The sequence below is a fragment of the Oncorhynchus gorbuscha genome, linkage group LG06 (genome assembly GCF_021184085.1).
Source record: "Oncorhynchus gorbuscha isolate QuinsamMale2020 ecotype Even-year linkage group LG06, OgorEven_v1.0, whole genome shotgun sequence".
Lineage (NCBI taxonomy): Eukaryota > Metazoa > Chordata > Actinopteri > Salmoniformes > Salmonidae > Oncorhynchus > Oncorhynchus gorbuscha.
The window spans coordinates 21,367,363-21,388,183 of NC_060178.1; positions in this window are offsets into that span (position 1 = coordinate 21,367,363).

A 20,821-nucleotide genomic window follows, 5' to 3' on the forward strand; every position below is an offset into this window, starting at 1 on the left:
TGCTACAGCATACAATGACATTCTAGACGATTCTGTGCTTCCAACTTTGTGGCAAAAGTTTTGGCGAGGCCCATTCCTGTTTCAGCATGACAATGCCCCCGTTCACAAAGCGAGGTCCATGCAGAAATTGTTTGTCGAGATCGTTGTGGATGAAGTTGACTGGCCTGCACAGAGCCCTGACTCCAACTCCATCGAGACCTTTTGGGTGAATTGAAACACTGACTGCGTAATTGCCCAACATTTTATTTTTATTTTACCTTTATTTAACTAGGCAAGTCAGTTAAGAACAAATTCTTATTTTCAATGACGGCCTAGGAACAGTGGGTTAACTGCCTGTTCAGGGGCAGAACGACAGATTTGTACCTTGTCAGCTCAGGGTTTTGAACTTGCAACCTTCCAGTTACTAGTCCAACACTCTAACCACTAGGCTAAAATAAATATATATCCACACAGTACAAAGATGTTTGTTTAAAAGGGACTTATTTCTATTGTTGTCCCTATTTTTTTTACATAAATATATATACAACTACATTCAGTGGGGAGAAGTATTTGATACACTGCCGATTTTTCAGGTTTTCCTAGCATGCAGCCAAATGCCCAAATTAATTACTTAAAATCATGCAATGGGATTTTCAGGATTTTTGTTTTAGATTCAGTCTCTCACGGATTGAAGTGTACCTGTGATAAAATTGCAGACCTCTACATGCTTTGTAAGTAGGAAAACCTGCACAATCAGCAGTGTATCAAATACAGAGGGGCCAAAAGTATTGTCAGCCACCAATTGTGCAAGTTCTCCCATTTAAAAAGATGAGAGGCATTATAGACACATTACAGAGACACAGACACATTACAGAGGTACAGACACATTAAATAGATACAGACACATTACAGAGGTACAGACACATTAAATAGATACAGACACATTACATAGATACACACACATTACATAGATACAGACACATTAGAGATACAGACACATTACATAGATACAGACACATTACAGAGATACAGACACATTACAGAGATACAGACACATTACAGAGATACAGACACATTACAGAGATACAGACACATTACAGAGATACTGACACATTACAGAGATACTGACACATTAGAGGTACAGAAACATTAGAGATACAGACACATTACATAGATACAGACACATTAGAGATACAGACCCATTACAGAGGTACAGACACACTAAATAGATACTGACACATTACATAGATACTGACACATTACAGAGATACAGACACATTAAATAGATACTGACTCATTACATAGATACTGACACATTACATAGATACAGACACATTACAGAGATACAGACACATTACATAGATACAGACACATTAGAGATACAGACACATTACATAGATACAGACACATTAGAGATACAGAGACATTACATAGATACTGACACATAACATAGATACAGACACATTACATAGATACAGACACATTAGAGATACAGAGACATTACATAGATACTGACACATTACAGAGATACAGACACATTACATAGATACAGACACATTAGAGGTACAGACACATTAGAGATACAGACACATTAGAGGTACAGACACATTAGAGGTACAGACACATTACATAGATACAGACACATTAGAGATACAGACACATTACAGAGGTACAGACACACTAAATAGATACTGACACATTACATAGATACTGACACATTACAGAGATACAGACACATTAAATAGATACTGACTCATTACATAGATACAGACACATTACATAGATACAGACACATTACATAGATACAGACACATTACAGAGATACAGACACATTACAGAGATACAGACACATTACATAGATACAGACACATTACAGAGATACAGACACATTACAGAGATACAGACACATTACATAGATACAGACACATTACAGAGATACAGACACATTAGAGATACAGAGACATTACATAGATACAGACACATTACATAGATACTGACACATTACATAGATACAGACACATTACATAGATACAGACACATTACAGAGATACAGACACATTAGAGATACAGACACATTAGAGATACAGAGACATTACAGAGATACAGACACATTACATAGATACTGACACATTACAGAGATACAGACACATTACAGAGGTACAGACACATTAAATAGATACTGACACATTACATAGATACAGACACATTACATAGATACTGACACATTACATAGATACAGACACATTACATAGATACAGACACATTACATAGATACAGACACATTACATAGATACAGACACATTACATAGATACTGACACATTACAGAGATACAGACACATTACAGAGGTACAGACACATTAAATAGATACTGACACATTACATAGATACAGAGACATTAAATAGATACTGACACATTACATAGATACAGAGACATTACATAGATACTGACACATTCCTTTCGGAAAAGCTGACCACGACTCCATTTTGCTGATCCCTGCCTACAGGCAGAAATTAAAACAAGAGGCTCCCACGCTGAGGTCTGTCCAACGCTGGTCAGACCAAGCTGACTCTACACTCCAAGACTGCTTCCATCACGTGGACTGGGACATGTTTAGAAGTATTGCGTCAGATGGGAATATTGGACGAATACGCTGATTCGGTGTGCGAGTTCATTAGAACGTGCGTCGAAGATGTCGTTCCCATAGCAACGATAAAAACATTCCCTAACCAGAAACCGTGGATTGATGGCAGCATTCGCGTGAAACTGAACGCGAACCACTGCTTTTAATCAGGGCAAAGGTGTCTGGCAACATGACTGAATACAAACAGTGCAGCTATTCCCTCCGTAAGGCTATTAAACAAGCTAAGCGTCAGTACAGAGACAAAGTGGAATCTCAATTCAATGGCTCAGACATAAGAGGGCATGTGGCAGGGTCTGTCAATCATGGACTACAAGATGAAATCCAGCCCAGTCACGGACCAGGATGTCTTGCTCCCAGGCAGACTAAATAACTTTTTGCCCGCTTTGAGGACAATACAGTGCCACTGACGGCCTGCAACGGAAACATGCGGTCTGTCCTTCACTGCAGCCGAGGTGAGCAAGACATTTAAACGTGTTAACCCTCGCAAGGCTGCAGGCCCAGACGGCATCCCCAGCCGCGCCCTCAGAGCATGCCCAGACCAGCTGGCGGTGTGTTTACGGACATATTCAATCAATCCCTATACCAGTCTGCTGTTCCCACATGCTTCAAGAGGGCCACCATTGTTCCCTGTTCCCAAGAAAGCTAAGGTAACTGAGCTAAGCGACTACCGCCCGTAGCACTCACTTCCGTCATCATGAAGTGCTTTGAGAGACTAGTCAGGACCATATCACCTCCACCCTACCTGACACCTAGACCCACTCCAATTTGCTTACCGCCCAAATAGGTCCACAGGCGATGCAATCTCAACCACACTGCACACTGCCCTAACCCACCTGGACAAGAGGAATACCTATGTGAGAATGCTGTTCATCGACTACAGCTCGGCATTCAACACCATAGTACCCTCCAAGCTCGTCATCAAGCTCGAGACCCTGGGTCTCGACCCTGTGCAACTGGGTACTGGACTTCCTGACGGGCCGCCCAGGTGGTGAGGGTAGAGCAACAACATCTCCTCCCCGCTGATCCTCAACACGGGGCCCCACAAGGGTGCGTTCTGAGCCCTCTCCTGTACTCCCTGTTCACCCGACTGCGTGGCCCACGCCGCCTCCAACTCAATCATCAAGTTTGCGGACGACACAACAGTGGTAGGCTTGATTACCAACAACTGGCGAGGACGGCCTACAGGGAGGAGGTGAGGGCCCTCGGAGTGTGGTGTCGGGGAAAATAACCCTCACACTCCAACGTCAACAAAACTAAGGAGATGATTGTGGACTTCAGGAAACAGCAGAGGAACACCCCCTATCCACATCGATGGAACAGTAGTGGAGAGGGTAGCTAGTTTAAGTTCCTCAGCACATACACATCACAGACAAACTGAATTGGTCCACTCACACTGACAGCGTGAAGAAGGCGCAGCAGCGCCTATTCAACCTCAGGAGGCTGAAGAAATTCGGCTTGTCACCAAAGCACTCACAAACTTCTACAGATGCACCCGAGCATCCTGGCGGGCTGTATCACCGCCTGGTACGGCAACACTCCGCCCTCACCGTAAGGCTCTCAGAGGGTAGTGAGGACTGCACAACGCATCACCGGGGGCAAGCCTGCCCTCAGGACACCTACACCACCCGATGTTACAGGAAGGCCATAAAGATCATCAAGGACATCAACCACCCGAACCACTGCCTGTTCACCCCGCTATCATCAGAAGGCGAGGTCAGTACAGGTGCATCAAAGCTGGGACCGAGAGACTGAAAAACAGCTTCTATCTCAAGGCCATCAGACTGTTAAACAGCCACCACTAACACTGAGTGGCTGCTGTAACACACTGTCATTGACACTGACCCAACTCAGCCATTTTAATAATGGGAATTGATGGGAAATGATGTAAATATATCACTAGCCACTTTAAACAATGCTACCTTATATAATGTTACTTACCCTACATTATTCATCTCATATGCATATGTATATACTGTACTCTACATCATCGACTGCATCCTTATGTAACACATGTATCACTAGCCACTTTAACTATGCCACTTTGTTTACTTTGTCTACACACTCATCTCATATGTATATACTGTACTCGATACCATCTACTGTATGTGCTCTGTACCATCACTCATTCATATATCCTTATGTACATGTTCCTTATCACTACACTGTGTATAAGACAGTAGTTTTGGAATTGTTAGTTAGATTACTTGTTGGTTATCACTGCATTGTCGGAACTAGAAGCACAAGCATTTCGCTACACTCGCATTAACATCTGCTAACCATGTGTATGTGACAAATAAAATTGGATTTGATTTGATTTTGATTTGATACTGACACATTACATAGATACAGACACATTACATAGATAGACACATTACAGAGATACAGACACATTACAGAGATACAGACACATTACATAGATACTGACACATCACAGAGATACAGACACATTACATAGATAGACACATTACAGAGATACAGAGACATTACATAGATACTGACACATCACAGAGATACAGACACATTACAGAGATACAGACACATTACATAGATAGACACATTACAGAGATACAGACACATTACAGAGATACTGACACATTACAGAGATACAGACACATTACAGAGATACAGACACATTACATAGATACTGACACATTACAGAGATACAGACACATTACATAGATACAGACCCATTACAGAGGTACAGACCCATTACAGAGATACAGACACATTACAGAGATACAGACACATTACAGAGATACAGACACATTACAGAGATACAGACACATTACATAGGTACAGACCCATTACAGAGGTACAGACCCATTACAGAGGTACAGACACATTACAGAGGTACAGACACATTACAGAGATACAGAAATGCTCAACCCCCAGACGAGTATGAGGGCGAGTTTGAATATAATTCTTACAAGCTTGTTTGGCTGGTAGTTTATTCTTCAGATGTTTGGGGCTGCTGGTGAACCATGATGTGCAGGCATAGTCAAAGTGACACTGGACTAGCGCACCTGCCAGAGTCTTTAGGGTGTCAATAGTTGGGTTTCCATCCAGTTGGGGACAGATTTTCATAGAATATTCTAAAATCTGCATGAAAACAATATGCACATTTTTCCCATCACATTTGTGTTTCCACCACATTGAGTTGTTGCTAATTAAAGTCTGTGAGTAAATACATTAGGGCACATCAAAATAACTTTGTGGGAGTAAATTCCCATATGCTGAATAAAAATACAACTAAAATGGGTTTCTGTGGCATTTTCCACTGTAGGGCTACTGATGGTTTTTGTCACAAAAACATTGTGTAGGTGTAGTGAATGTGCCCTCTATGGTATTGGCATGTGCGCTCTAGCCAACAGCTCAGATACAGTGCGGGTATAGCCTGCTACATAATGAGATTATTATACACAAAAGTGAGATTATTTATTATTTGTCAAATGGCAGCCAACTTCGATCATCATGTCTCCAGAATAAAACCCTTGATATTTACTAAAAGGGCATCAAGCGCATCACCATGCACTTTCGCCACCCTGTGAAGTTCATCATAATTGATTTAATCTGTAGCCTAATAAACTGCAAGCTTTCCCATGATGTCGTGACATGTTTTATCTGACATGTACTTTCCTCGCATAAAAAGGTTGGATGGAAACCTGGTTAATGTCAAGCCATTTGAGGATGCTATGATTATATTTTGGACAAATGTGCACATGCCTACAGGAGACTTTGAAGTAGCCTAATCAGATTAAAATGTTGACTGGTTGTGTTTATGCCACATATAAAAAGGTTATATATTTTAAAAGTTAAATGACAAATATTTTTGATATATTGAAGCATTAGGTTGTTTTTATACTGTTTTTATTTATTTACTTTTCTGCTCTTTTGCACACCAATATCCTGTACATGAGCCATCTGACCATCTGATCATTTATCACTCCAGTGTTAATCTGCAAAATTGCATTGTTGCCTACCTCCTCATGCCTTTTACACACATTGTATATAGACTGCCCATTTTTTTCTACTGTGTTATTGACTTGTTAATTGTTTACTCCATGTGTAACTCTGTGTTGTCTGTTCACACTGCTATGCTTTATTTTGGCCAGGTCGCAGTTGCAAATGAGGAACTTGTTAAAGGTAATTGAAATAAAGAGTGAAATAAAAATATAAAAGGTTATAGGTGTGAGAGAAATAACCACTTTGATTGGAGACAGAGCTTGCGTTAAACGTTTCTGAATAATTGGGCCTGTCGGGAGCATAATGGAAGCAAGTCCCCGCAGCAATGTTCCAACATCTAGTGGAAAGCCTTCCCAGTTAAAGCAGCAAAGGGGGGACCAACTCCATATTAATGCCCATGATTTTGGAATGAGATGTTCGACAAGCAGGTGTCCACATACTTGTGGTCATGTGGTGTATATTGTTCTCTTGTGTGTATCAAAATAACTCCGATTATTTTAGCGTATTTACTTTAGATGGAGTCCATATTGATCGTGTCTCTGCTTACAAATATCTGGACATCTGGATAGATGAAAAGCTGTATTTTAAAAAGCATATTGATGAGAAGCTGAAAACAAAAATGGTCTTCTTCTGTAGAAATAGGTCCTGCCTCTCATTAAATAGTAGAAAGCAGAATATTCAGTCCAGGTTCCTATCGGTCCTAGCCTATGGTGACATCATCTATATGAACATTAGATGCAGTTTATTATATCATGCTGCGTTTCATTACAGGCAACCATTTTAGTACTCATCACTGCATTCTCTACCAGAAAGTTGGTTGGCCCTCTTTGATGTCACGCATAGTAGGTTGATACTTTGTTATGTTTTCATCTCAGGGATGGCTAACTAGAAATTCCTTTGGCCTCTACGGAGAACCTTATTTGTGGAACAATGTTCTTAAATTTGATGTTTTGGTGTCTCTTTTTTGGTGACCAATTCATAAAGCTGATTAAGGACCTTTTTACTGTTGAATGTGTTTGTTGTTTTTCTTTCTTCTTGCAATTTGTATTTATATTTTGACGTATGTATTTTTGTTAATTTCTGTCCTTTATGCCTCATCTGTAAAAGAGAAAGTATGACCTGATGAGGTTCTAAAATAGAAACAGATCCCAAAACAAGTATGAAACTCACCACTGACTCAAATGATGAAATAAACTCCTTTTTGTGGTTAACTTAAGGAACAGCATAATCAGGCAAAATGCTTAAGGTTATAACATGCAGTTATATACCCTTAAGGTTATAAACAAGTCTTAAGGTTATATACACAAGGTATACAGTACATGCTTGATAACCTCCTTAAGGTTATATATATCTCTGGCTCTTAAGGTTATATACCACTTAAGGACTCAAATGGCACTTAAGGTTATATACCTGATCCTTCTCTCTCTTAAGGTTTTCACTTTGGAGTTATATACATCAAACTCCTTAAGGTTATTTGTACTTGTTAAAACTTAAGGTTATATACAAACCTGAGGCCTTGAACATGCAGGTTAATCAGGCATACTAAGGTTATATACATGCTTAGGTTATATATGCTTCATACATGCTTAAGGTTATATACATGCTTAAGGTTATATACATGCTTAAGGTTATATACATGCTTAAGGTTATATACATGCTTAAGGTTATATACATGCTTAAGGTTATATACATGCTTAAGGTTATATACATGCTTAAGGTTATATACATGCTTAAGGTTATATACATGCTTAAGGTTATATACATGCTTAAGGTTATATACATGCTTAAGGTTATATACATGCTTAAGGTTATATACATGCTTAAGGTTATATACATGCTTAAGGTTATATACATGCTTAAGGTTATATACATGCTTAAGGTTATATTAGGTTATATATGCTTAAGGTTATATACATGCTTAAGGTTATATATATGCTTAAGGTTATATATATGCTTAAGGTTATATACATGCTTAAGGTTATATACATGCTTAAGGTTTAAGGTTATATACATGCTTAAGGTTATATACATGCTTAAGGTTATATACATGCTTAAGGTTATATATATGCTTAAGGTTATATATATGCTTAAGGTTATATACATGCTTAAGGTTATATACATGTTATATACATTAAGGTTATATATATGCTTAAGGTTATATACATGCTTAAGGTTATATATATGCTTAAGTTATATACATGTTATATACATGCTTAAGGTTATATATATGCTTAAGGTTATATACATGCTTAAGGTTATATACATGCTTAAGGTTATATACATGTTTAAGGTTATATATATGCTTAAGGTTATATACATGCTTAAGGTTATTAAGGTTATATACATGCTTAAGGTTATATACAGTACCTTCTGAAAGAATTCATACCACTTGCCGTATTTAACATTTTGTTGTGTTACAGCCTGAATTCAAAAGGTTAATAATAATAATAAAGGTTAAAGAAAATAATCTTACCCATCTACACACAATTCTCCATAAAGACAAAGTGAAAACATGTTTTTAGAAATGTTTGCAAATGTATTGAAAATGAAATACAGAAATATCATTTACATTAGTATTCACAACCCTGAGTCAATACTTTCTAGAAGCACCTTTGGTAACGATTACAGCTGTGTGTATTTCTAGGTAAATCTGGATTGTGCAACATTTGCCCATTATTCTTTTCAAAATTCTTCAAGTTCTGTCAAATTGGTTGTTGATCCTTGCTAGACAACCATTTTCAGGTCTTGCCATAGATTATAAAGTAGATTTAAGTCAAAACTGTAACTCGGCCACTCAGGAACATTCACTGTCTTCTTGGTAAGCGACTCCAGTGTAGATTTGGCCTTGTGTTTTTGGTTATTGTCCTGCTGAAAGGTGAATAAATCTACCAGTGTCTGGTGGAAAGCAGACTGAACCAGGTTTTCCTCTAGGATTTTGCCTGTGTTTAGCTCCATTCTTTTATTTTTTTTATCCTGAAGAACTCCCCGGTCCTTAACAATTACGCGCATACCCATACATGATGCAACCACCACTATGCTTGAAAATATGGAGTGGTACTCAGTAATATATTGGATTGGATTTACCCTAAACATACCACTTTGTATTTAGGACAAAACGTTATTTGCAGTATTACTTTAGTGCCTCGTTACAAACAGGATGAATGTTTTGGAATATTTGTATTCTGTACAGGCTTCCTTCTATTCACTCTGTCGTTTAGGTTAGTATTGTAGAGTAACTGCAATGTTGTTGATCCCTCCTCAGTTTTTTTCCCCATCACAGCCATTAAGCTCTGTAACTGTTTTAAAGTCACTATTGGCCTCATGGTGAAATCCCTGAGTGGTTCTTCCTCTCCAGCAACTGAGTTAGGAAGGACGCCTGTATATTTGTATATTTGTTAGGAAGGACACCTGTATATTGATACACCATCCAAAGTGTAACTAGTAACTTCACTAGGATCGCGACGCGGATCCTGTGTTCTGCCTTACAAACAGGACAACGGAATGGATCGCATGCAGCGACCCAAGGAAACGACTCCGAAAAAGAGGGAAACGCGGCGGTGTTCTGGTCAGACTCCGAAAAAGGGCACATCGCGCACCACTTCCCAGTATTCTTCTTGCCAATGTCCAGTCTCTCGACAACAAGGTTGATGAAATCCGAGCAAGGGTGGCATTCCAGAGGGACATCAGAGACTGCAACGTTCTTTGCTTTACGGAGACATGGCTTACTGGGAAAACGCTATCCAGGGCGGTGCAGACAACGGGTTTCTCCACGCATCGCGCCGACAGAAACAAATATCTATCTGGTAAGAAGAGTGGCGGGGGCGTATGCCTCATGACTAACGGGACATGGTGTGATGAAGGAAACATACAGGAACTCAAATCCTTCTGTTCACCTGATTTAGAATTCCTCACAATCAAATGTAGACCGCATTATCTTCCAAGAGAATTCTCTTCGATTATAATCACAGCCGTATATATCCCCCCCCAAGCAGACACATCGATGGCTCTGAACGAACTTTATTTAACTCTTTGCAAACTGGAAAACATTTATCCGGAGGCTGCATTCATTGTAGCTGGGGATTTTAACAAAGCCAATCTGAAAACAAGACTCCCTAAATTTTATCAGCATATCGATTGCGCAACCAGGGGTGGTAAAACCTTGGATCATTGTTACTCTAACTTCCGCGACGCATATAAGGCCCTGCCCCGCCCCCCTTTCGGAAAAGCTGACCACGACTCCATTTTGCTGATCCCTGCCTACAGGCAGAAATTAAAACAAGAGGCTCCCACGCTGAGGTCTGTCCAACGCTGGTCAGACCAAGCTGACTCTACACTCCAAGACTGCTTCCATCACGCGGACTGGGACATGTTTCGTATTGCGTCAGATGGGAATATTGACGAATACGCTGATTCGGTGTGCGAGTTCATTAGAACGTGCGTCAAAGATGTCGTTCCCATAGCAATGATAAAAACATTCCCTAACCAGAAACCGTGGATTGATGGCAGCATTCGCGTGAAACTGAAAGCGCGAACCACTGCTTTTAATCAGGGCAAGGTGTCTGGCAACATGACTGAATACAAACAGTGCAGCTATTCCCTCCGTAAGGCTATTAAACAAGCTAAGCATCAGTACAGAGACAAAGTGGAATCTCAATTCAATGGCTCAGACACAAGAGGCATGTGGCAGGGTCTACAGTCAATCACGGACTACAAGATGAAATCCAGCCCAGTCACGGACCAGGATGTCTTGCTCCCAGGCAGACTAAATAACTTTTTGCCCGCTTTGAGGACAATACAGTGCCACTGACACGGCCTGCAACGGAAACATGCGGTCTCTCCTTCACTGCAGCCGAGGTGAGTAAGACATTTAAACGTGTTAACCCTCGCAAGGCTGCAGGCCCAGACGGCATCCCCAGCCGCGCCCTCAGAGCATGCGCAGACCAGCTGGCCGGTGTGTTTACGGACATATTCAATCAATCCCTATACCAGTCTGCTGTTCCCACATGCTTCAAGAGGGCCACCATTGTTCCTGTTCCCAAGAAAGCTAAGGTAACTGAGCTAAACGACTACCGCCCGTAGCACTCACTTCCGTCATCATGAAGTGCTTTGAGAGACTAGTCAAGGACCATATCACCTCCACCCTACCTGACACCCTAGACCCACTCCAATTTGCTTACCGCCCAAATAGGTCCACAGACGATGCAATCTCAACCACACTGCACACTGCCCTAACCCACCTGGACAAGAGGAATACCTATGTGAGAATGCTGTTCATCGACTACAGCTCGGCATTCAACACCATAGTACCCTCCAAGCTCGTCATCAAGCTCGAGACCCTGGGTCTCGACCCCGCCCTGTGCAACTGGGTACTGGACTTCCTGACGGGCCGCCCCCAGGTGGTGAGGGTAGGCAACAACATCTCCTCCCCGCTGATCCTCAACACGGGGGCCCCACAAGGGTGCGTTCTGAGCCCTCTCCTGTACTCCCTGTTCACCCACGACTGCGTGGCCACGCACGCCTCCAACTCAATCATCAAGTTTGCGGACGACACAACAGTGGTAGGCTTGATTACCAACAACGACGAGACGGCCTACAGGGAGGAGGTGAGGGCCCTCGGAGTGTGGTGTCAGGAAAATAACCTCACACTCAACGTCAACAAAACTAAGGAGATGATTGTGGACTTCAGGAAACAGCAGAGGGAACACCCCCTATCCACATCGATGGAACAGTAGTGGAGAGGGTAGCTAGTTTTAAGTTCCTCGGCATACACATCACAGACAAACTGAATTGGTCCACTCACACTGACAGCGTCGTGAAGAAGGCGCAGCAGCGCCTATTCAACCTCAGGAGGCTGAAGAAATTCGGCTTGTCACCAAAAGCACTCACAAACTTCTACAGATGCACAATCGAGAGCATCCTGGCGGGCTGTATCACCGCCTGGTACGGCAACTGCTCCGCCCTCAACCGTAAGGCTCTCCAGAGGGTAGTGAGGACTGCACAACGCATCACCGGGGTCAAACTACCTGCCCTCCAGGACACCTACACCACCCGTTGTTACAGGAAGGCCATAAAGATCATCAAGGACATCAACCACCCGAACCACTGCCTGTTCACCCCGCTATCATCCAGAAGGCGAGGTCAGTACAGGTGCATCAAAGCTGGGACCGAGAGACTGAAAAACAGCTTCTATCTCAAGGCCATCAGACTGTTAAACAGCCACCACTAACACTGAGTGGCTGCTGCCAACACACTGTCATTGACACTGACCCAACTCCAGCCATTTTAATAATGGGAATTGATGGGAAATGATGTAAATATATCACTAGCCACTTTAAACAATGCTACCTTATATAATGTTACTTACCCTACATTATTAATCTCATATGCATATGTATATACTGTACTCTACATCATCGACTGCATCCTTATGTAACACATGTATCACTAGCCACTTTAACTATGCCACTTTGTTTACTTTGTCTACACACTCATCTCATATGTATATACTGTACTCGATACCATCTACTGTATGCTGCTCTGTACCATCACTCATTCATATATCCTTATGTACATGTTCCTTATCCCCTTACACTGTGTATAAGACAGTAGTTTTGGAATTGTTAGTTAGATTACTTGTTGGTTATCACTGCATTGTCGGAACTAGAAGCACAAGCATTTCGCTACACTCGCATTAACATCTGCTAACCATGTGTATGTGACAAATAAAATTTGATTTGATTTGATTTGATTTATATTCAATGTCTGCTTTTTTATTTTTACACATCTACCAATAGTTGACCTTCTTTGCGAGGTCACCTATTGTGGTTGAATCTGTGTTTGAAATTCACTGCTCAACTGAGGGTCCTTACAGATAATTGTATGTGTGGGGTACATCGATGAGGTAGTTATTCAAAAATCATGTTAAACACCATTACTGTCCATACGAGTTATTATGTGACTTGTTAAGCAAATTTTTACTCCTGAATTTAACAAAGGGGTTGAATACTTATTCACTCAAGCCATTTCAGCTTCTCATTTTGAAATAATCTATTAACATTTTGAAAAACATCATTCCAATTTGACATTATGGGGCATTGTGTGTAGGCCAGTGACCAGAAAATCTAAAAGTAATATATTTTAAATTCAGGCTGTAATACAAAAACATGTGGAAAAAGTCAATGGGTGTGAATACTTTCTGAAGGCACTGTATACTATCCTTTTAAAAAGATCAGCGCGCATCTGTGGTGACATACTCAAGATTCCCAGGATGAATTTAATCAAGTTCCTGCTCATGTACAACACTTGGGGCAATAGTGCATGTAAAAAATAATTGATTATCATGCTGTTTTGAATGTACTGTTGATGTTTCCAACATATGATGACTCCTTGCTGTCCCCAGTCCACCTGGTCGTGCTACTGCTCCAGTTTCAACTGTTCTGCCTGTGATTATTATTATTTGACCATGCTGATCATTTATGAATATTTGAACATCTTGGCCATGTTCTGTTATAATCTCCACCCGGCACAGCCAGAAGAGGACTGGCCACCCCTCATAGCCTGGTTCCTCTCTAGGTTTCTTCCTAGGTTTTGGCCTTTCTAGGGAGTTTTTTCTAGCCATCGTGCTTCTACACCTGCATTGCTTGCTGTTTGGGGTTTTAGGCTGGGTTTCTGTACAGCACTTTGAGATATCATCTGATGTACGAAGGGCTATATAAATTGATTTGATTTGATGACGATTGACTGTAAATATTCAGTTCATTGTGGATTCAGCCACGCAAACACAGTACAGTAGAACCCAGATTGGGATGAATTTTCACTGAATTGACATTCTCTTGCTGATTGGATTAGGAAGTCAGAAGATCTCTTTCACATTATCGGGTGATTTCCCCACAGATGTCTACAGTGTATACCATACATTACGAACACCTTCCTAATATTGAGTTGTGGCACTTCACTCTAAACATCACCCTGTCCATCCGCTGGCTTCTATGTGAAAGCCATTGGCAGTGTGGTGTCTAGAACAGGAAGCCTGGGAGCTGCTTGGCACACTGTGTGCTGTGGTGCTGGGTGTCACGGTAGCTCCTCCACTCGCTCGCCAAGCGACCGCCTGTTCCTTTAAGAGGCGAGCCGGGCAGGGGAGAGGGACAGAGAGGCAGCTGCAGCAGTGGTAATGCTCTCATGTGTTCTCCTTCTGTGGGAAGTGCCACAGCCCCACCACATCACACACACACACTTGCATACACGCATGTACAAAGACATACACACAAGCAGGCACGCACACACACACAGCCACACACACACACACACACACACACTCCCCTCTCACAGTCAGAGGAAGGAGGTTCACGTTGTTGATGACTATATTCCACTGCTGTTTTCCAATCAGTTCACTATAGGAGACTGGAGAAGAAGAGGAGAGGAGAGGAAAGGAGAGATGGGGTTTGTGTTGGAGAGAGAGAATGACACCAGACCAGATGGGCTGCTACTCTGGCTGCTCTTAGAAAACATTGCAGTAATGATGCCAAAAGACCTCTGTTATTTTCTGTGATATCTGGAAGAAAGCATTTCCAGTCTTTTCCATTATGGCTCCCTCCCCTGTGTTAGATGGAGGCCACAAACAGACTTCCAGTGCCATGCAGTGTACATGTGATCCAATGCATGCTCTAAAGCCAATAACCATTAGACTGTATTCCAGGCTGTTCCCCCAATGCTCACGGAAAGCAGACCACAATAGCAGCTCTGAATGTGGCAGCGTTTGTGGCTCTGCCTGTTCCTTTAATAAGCTTTGTGCTGCTGAGATGCGCAGGCGCACGTAAGCCAGACCTGAACAACCATGGCTTACCGCAGTCAGAGCCTGATAAGAGCACTGGTAAAACATGTAACACGACAGGCACAGAGGCATGGTGAATTGCATTGTTGGCATAAAGGCAACCAGCATACAAAATGCCTCTGTAGAACCCACAAGATGTGAACGGTGCCAAGATTCCTCATTCTTTCTCTCTCTGCACCCCCCTCTTTTTCTCCATCCCTCCCGACCTCTTTCTCTGTTTCTGCCCCTCTCTCTTCCAAAACATGCACATGAACACACGTTCCAGCACGCGTGGCCACACAAACGGTGCATACATTCCCCACCACCATGGCTGTCTCTACTGCTCTCCCACACGCCCTGGACACTGCATCCAGTATAGAGCGCTATGACCTCCGAGTGCCCGGAGGGGGATGTGTGTGTGTGTTTGTGTGTGTGTGCATGCGTGTGAGGGGGAAGGGATTCAGGATTTTACCAGACGGGTAATGGGGGTTGTCACACCACAGAGTCAAGGATCTCTTGTCTGTTAAGGCGTCTGCATGCTTTCCAGCCTAAACAGTTTGGAACAGTTTATGCATATATTATGACTTTTTTTTTTGATATTCGGCAAGGTTTTTTTGGGCTGTTGTTTTTGGCTGTTTGTGCAAACAAAAATATTGAGGCAAGCCGAAGTCGGTAGCCGAAGTCTACACCCTTTCGTTGGTGAATGGTCAACAGGGATTCTTACATTTTACATCTAACGAAGGTGCTGTATTTCTCAAGTGAGACATCATTCAACGACAACAAACACTTAATTGACCAATGTTGATCGGCACCTGAACATTGTTTGCCTCGAGGAAAAAAATGTGTGTGCACCAACAGCCAAAACAAACCTTGCCCGAAGAACAATACGAACAAAAACGTCACAAAATGTCATAATATATGCACAAAATGTCATAATATATGCACAAAATGTCATAATATATGCACAAAATGTCATAATATATGCACAAAATGTTTGTAATGGTTGCGTATAGGAAGCGTGCAGACGCCTTTACTGTCCTATACTGATCCCTGGTATTGTATTGTCATTCTGCCTCTACCATTTATCATCACTGCTCACCAGTATATACTGTAACACATCCATCCCATACAAACAGTCAGGGGTCATCCCCAATCAAGATATTATATTCATGGTACACTATGTGTAATGTAATAAATGTGTAAAACACATTTTGGGAACTTTTGAATGGTAGCCTATATTTTTACACATAAACACATTGGGGGAAAAATATTTTGAAAATACATGTTTGTAGTGACGACAATGGAGGAAGAAAAAAAACATGAATTTCACGTGATCACGTGATCTTATGTGAAGTGTTCAGAAAAATTCATATGATTTCATATGTGACATTTCAGGGGAAATCAAGTGATTTTCCTGTACGGGTTTTCTCAGGGGAAATCATTTGATTTTTCTATAGGTGTTTTTTCAGGGGAAATCATGTGATTTTTCTATAGGGGTTTTCTCAGTGGAAATCATGTGATTTTTCTATAGGGGTTTTCTCAGGGGAAATCATGTGATTTTTCTATAGGGGTTTTCTCAGGGGAAATCATGTGATTTTTCTATAGGGGTTTTCTCAGGGGAAATCATGTGATTTTTCTATAGGGGTTTTGTCAGGGGAAATCATGTGATTTTTCTATAGGGGTTTTCTCAGGGGAAATCATGTGATTTTTCTATAGGGGTTTTCTCAGGGGAAATCATGTGATTTTTCTATAGGGGTTTTCTCAGGGGAAATCATGTGATTTTTCTATAGGGGTTTTGTCAGGGGAAATCATGTGATTTTTCTATAGGGGTTTTGTCAGGGGAAATCATGTGATTTTTCTATAGGGGTTATGTCAGGGGAAATCATGTGATTTTTCTATAGGGGTTTTCTCAGGGGAAATCATGTGATTTTTCTATAGGGGTTTTCTCAGGGGAAATCATGTGATTTTTCTATAGGGGTTTTCTCAGGGGAAATCATGTGATTTTTCTATAGGGGTTTTCTCAGGGGAAATCATGTGATTTTTCTATAGGGGTTTTCTCAGGGGAAATCATGTGATTTTTCTATAGGGGTTTTCTCATGGGAAATCATGTGATTTTTCTATAGGGGTTTTCTCATGGGAAATCATGTGATTTTTCTATAGGGGTGTTTTCAGGGGAAATCAAGGGATTTTTCTATAGGCGTGCTTTCAGTGGGTGCTGTTTGGTTGTCAGCTGCTTGTACTGGAGTAACCTGACTAAAGAGTGTGTGATGCAAAGCGGAGATCACCAAAGAAACAGTATAAAAGGCTACAAGGAAACAAGCAACAGCCTGAGCTCTGATAGGACTCATGCTCTAAAGTAAACAACAGTTCTACAAACACCTAGACACCGGATGAGCTTTGTGATCCAGACTGTGGAGACCGTGGAGTGTGTTAAAAAATGATAAAATAAAGTCCAAAAATAGAATTCAAGGATAAGACTAGCGTCTTGCATGGCCCTCAACCGTAAGGCTCTCCAGAGGGTAGTGAGGACTGCACAACGCATCACCGGGGGCAAACTACCTGCCCTCCAGGACACCTACACCACCCGTTGTTACAGGAAGGCCATAAAGATCATCAAGGACATCAACCACCCGAACCACTGCCTGTTCACCCCGCTATCATCCAGAAGGCGAGGTCAGTACAGGTGCATCAAAGCTGGGACCGAGAGACTGAAAAACAGCTTCTATCTCAAGGCCATCAGACTGTTAAACAGCCACCACTAACATTGAGTGGCTGCTGCCAACACACTGTCATTGACACTGACCCAACTCCAGCCATTTTAATAATTGGAATTGATGGGAAATGATGTAAATATATCACTAGCCACTTTAAACAATGCTACCTTATATAATGTTACTTACCCTACATTATTCATCTCATATGCATATGTATATACTGTACTCTACATCATCGACTGCATCCTTATGTAATACATGTATCACTAGCCACTTTAACTATGCCACTTTGTTTACTTTGTCTACACACTCATCTCATATGTATATACTGTACTCTACAACATCGACTGCATCCTTATGTAATACATGTATCACTAGCCACTTTAACTATGCCACTTTGTTTACTTTGTCTACACACTCATCTCATATGTATATACTGTACTCGATACCATCTACTGTATGCTGCTCTGTACCATCACTCATTCATATATCCTTATGTACATATTCCTTATCCCCTTACACTGTGTATAAGACAGTAGTTTTGGAATTGTTAGTTAGATTACTTGTTGGTTATTACTGCATTGTCGGAACTAGAAGCACAAGCATTTCGCTACACTCGCATTAACATCTGCTAACCATGTGTATGTGACAAATAAAATTAGATTTGATTTGATTTGATTTGATATACTGTATATGTGCTCGGTGCTCCAATGACAAAAACACCTTCTGTATCTACACTAGTTACTCTGTAGGAAACAACCTCTCATATGAACCTATTCCTCTTACACTCACATTCATAACATATAAATCAGGGAGGTTAAAGCAGGGGTACAGGAAACATCTCGTCTCGTTGTGTGGATGTGAAAAGTACAAATGAAAGCTGAGATAACACCATGGGAAGCCTGGGGACCAGCAGCATTGGGCCCCACGCTGTGTTGGAGGCTTCACAAGATGCTCTACTGTATTTTTTTGCTCTGTGTGAATGTATCCTGGTATGTGCCAGTAAGGTAGTCAATGCTCCAGCATCAGTGGAACTGGCATAAACTAAAAATGAGTATTTGAGGAAGCGAGGGAATAAGAAGAGATTTTAGGGTTTCACGTCTGACTGTGTGTGTGTGTGTGTGCATGTGTACATGTGTGTGTGCACAAGTGTGTGCGTGCATGCTAGTGTGTGTGTGCATGCTAATGTGTGCGCATGCTCGTGTTGTGTAGAGGAAGGCGGGGGGGGGGGGGGTGGAAGCCTTGTGGAAAATAGTTTGATGTGACCTACATAACCACATGGCTGCTCATTAGCATACGCGCATAATTCTAAGGCAGATCATAAACAGTGACTTGTGTCACAGAGATGAGTAATAAGAAGCTAGCAGTGAATAAGCTATTTACATGATTTGCATTGTTCCTTTTTCTTGCCTTTAACTGTCTCACCTCCAGGCCAGATGGCACAGTTACGTGATAATGCCAGAGAGGCTGGTGTTGGGAGGAAATCCACCAAACACCAGTTTCGAGGGCATTATCACTTTTATATAACAGGTTACCAACGTGTTCAAATAATGATTGACATACTTTCATTAAAACATTATTTTGATGAATGTATTCATACTATTTCATCCTTACACAATATATAGTCCCAACACAGATGTAGGGATGCTAACCAAGCCGGCAGGTCATTCCTTCTAGCGGTTCAGTTGCCAGAGATGCGACCCAGTCGTTCAGTCTTTTTGTTCTGTGTCTATGGACGCAACCCAGTCGATCATTCTAAGTGTTCCATTGCCATCCCGTCTGGCAACATTCTTATCCCTTGCTTGCTAACTAGCCAACTACGGCTAACTTATAGTCACGGCAAAAAGTGCAGCCAGAATAATAGCAAAGGAGCTGCATTTGCATTTGTTTAAGTTGTGGGTGGTCCTTCTGTAGCTGGCTGGTCCTTCTGTAGCTCAGTTGGTAGAGCATGGCGCTTGTAACACCAGGGTAGTGGGTTTGATCCCCGGGACCACCCATACGTAGAATGTATGCACACATGACTGTAAGTCGCTTTGGATAAAAGCGTCTGCTAAATGGCATATATTATTATATTTATATTTTTTCTAGTGACATTTATTTGGATACATCCATAACAATGAGCTAATGAGGCGCGATTTCGCCTGGCATAGAAAATGTGCTCACTCGTCAGGACAGAGAAGAGGAGCCCACAACAGAGATAACACAATCACTTCAAACGGAAGCTGGAAAGACTGCAAACTAGCTGCACTTAGTTTCGTTTGACCTTTTTTCAATTGACATTTCTTTGTATATATCCATAAAAATGCCAGCTGATTCATGATTTAGACTGGCTGAAAAACACTGCCTGCCTGTCTGTATGTCTCGTCCGGACTCCCCACACATTCATTACTATGGGACAGTTGGGGATCGAATTTGAATATTGAAACAAAGTTGCAAACGTCGGACAGACAGACAGCAAGGTTTATACAAATCTCCGCTGTTGAAAACTAAATGTTAGTCTTAAAGAAATGTGAGATAATGTCTAGATGCTTTTTATAGTGGAGATCAAGTTTATAAATAGCCTGGCTGGGCTGATGAGACAGTGGATTGCGCTGTCAGATTGAACAGAGTAAATAGTCATTTTAACATCATACATTTAGCCGGTGGTAGCTTGTGGAATAGATACTGGCTGGAATGCACTTTTAACCAATCCGCATTCAGGATTAGACCCACC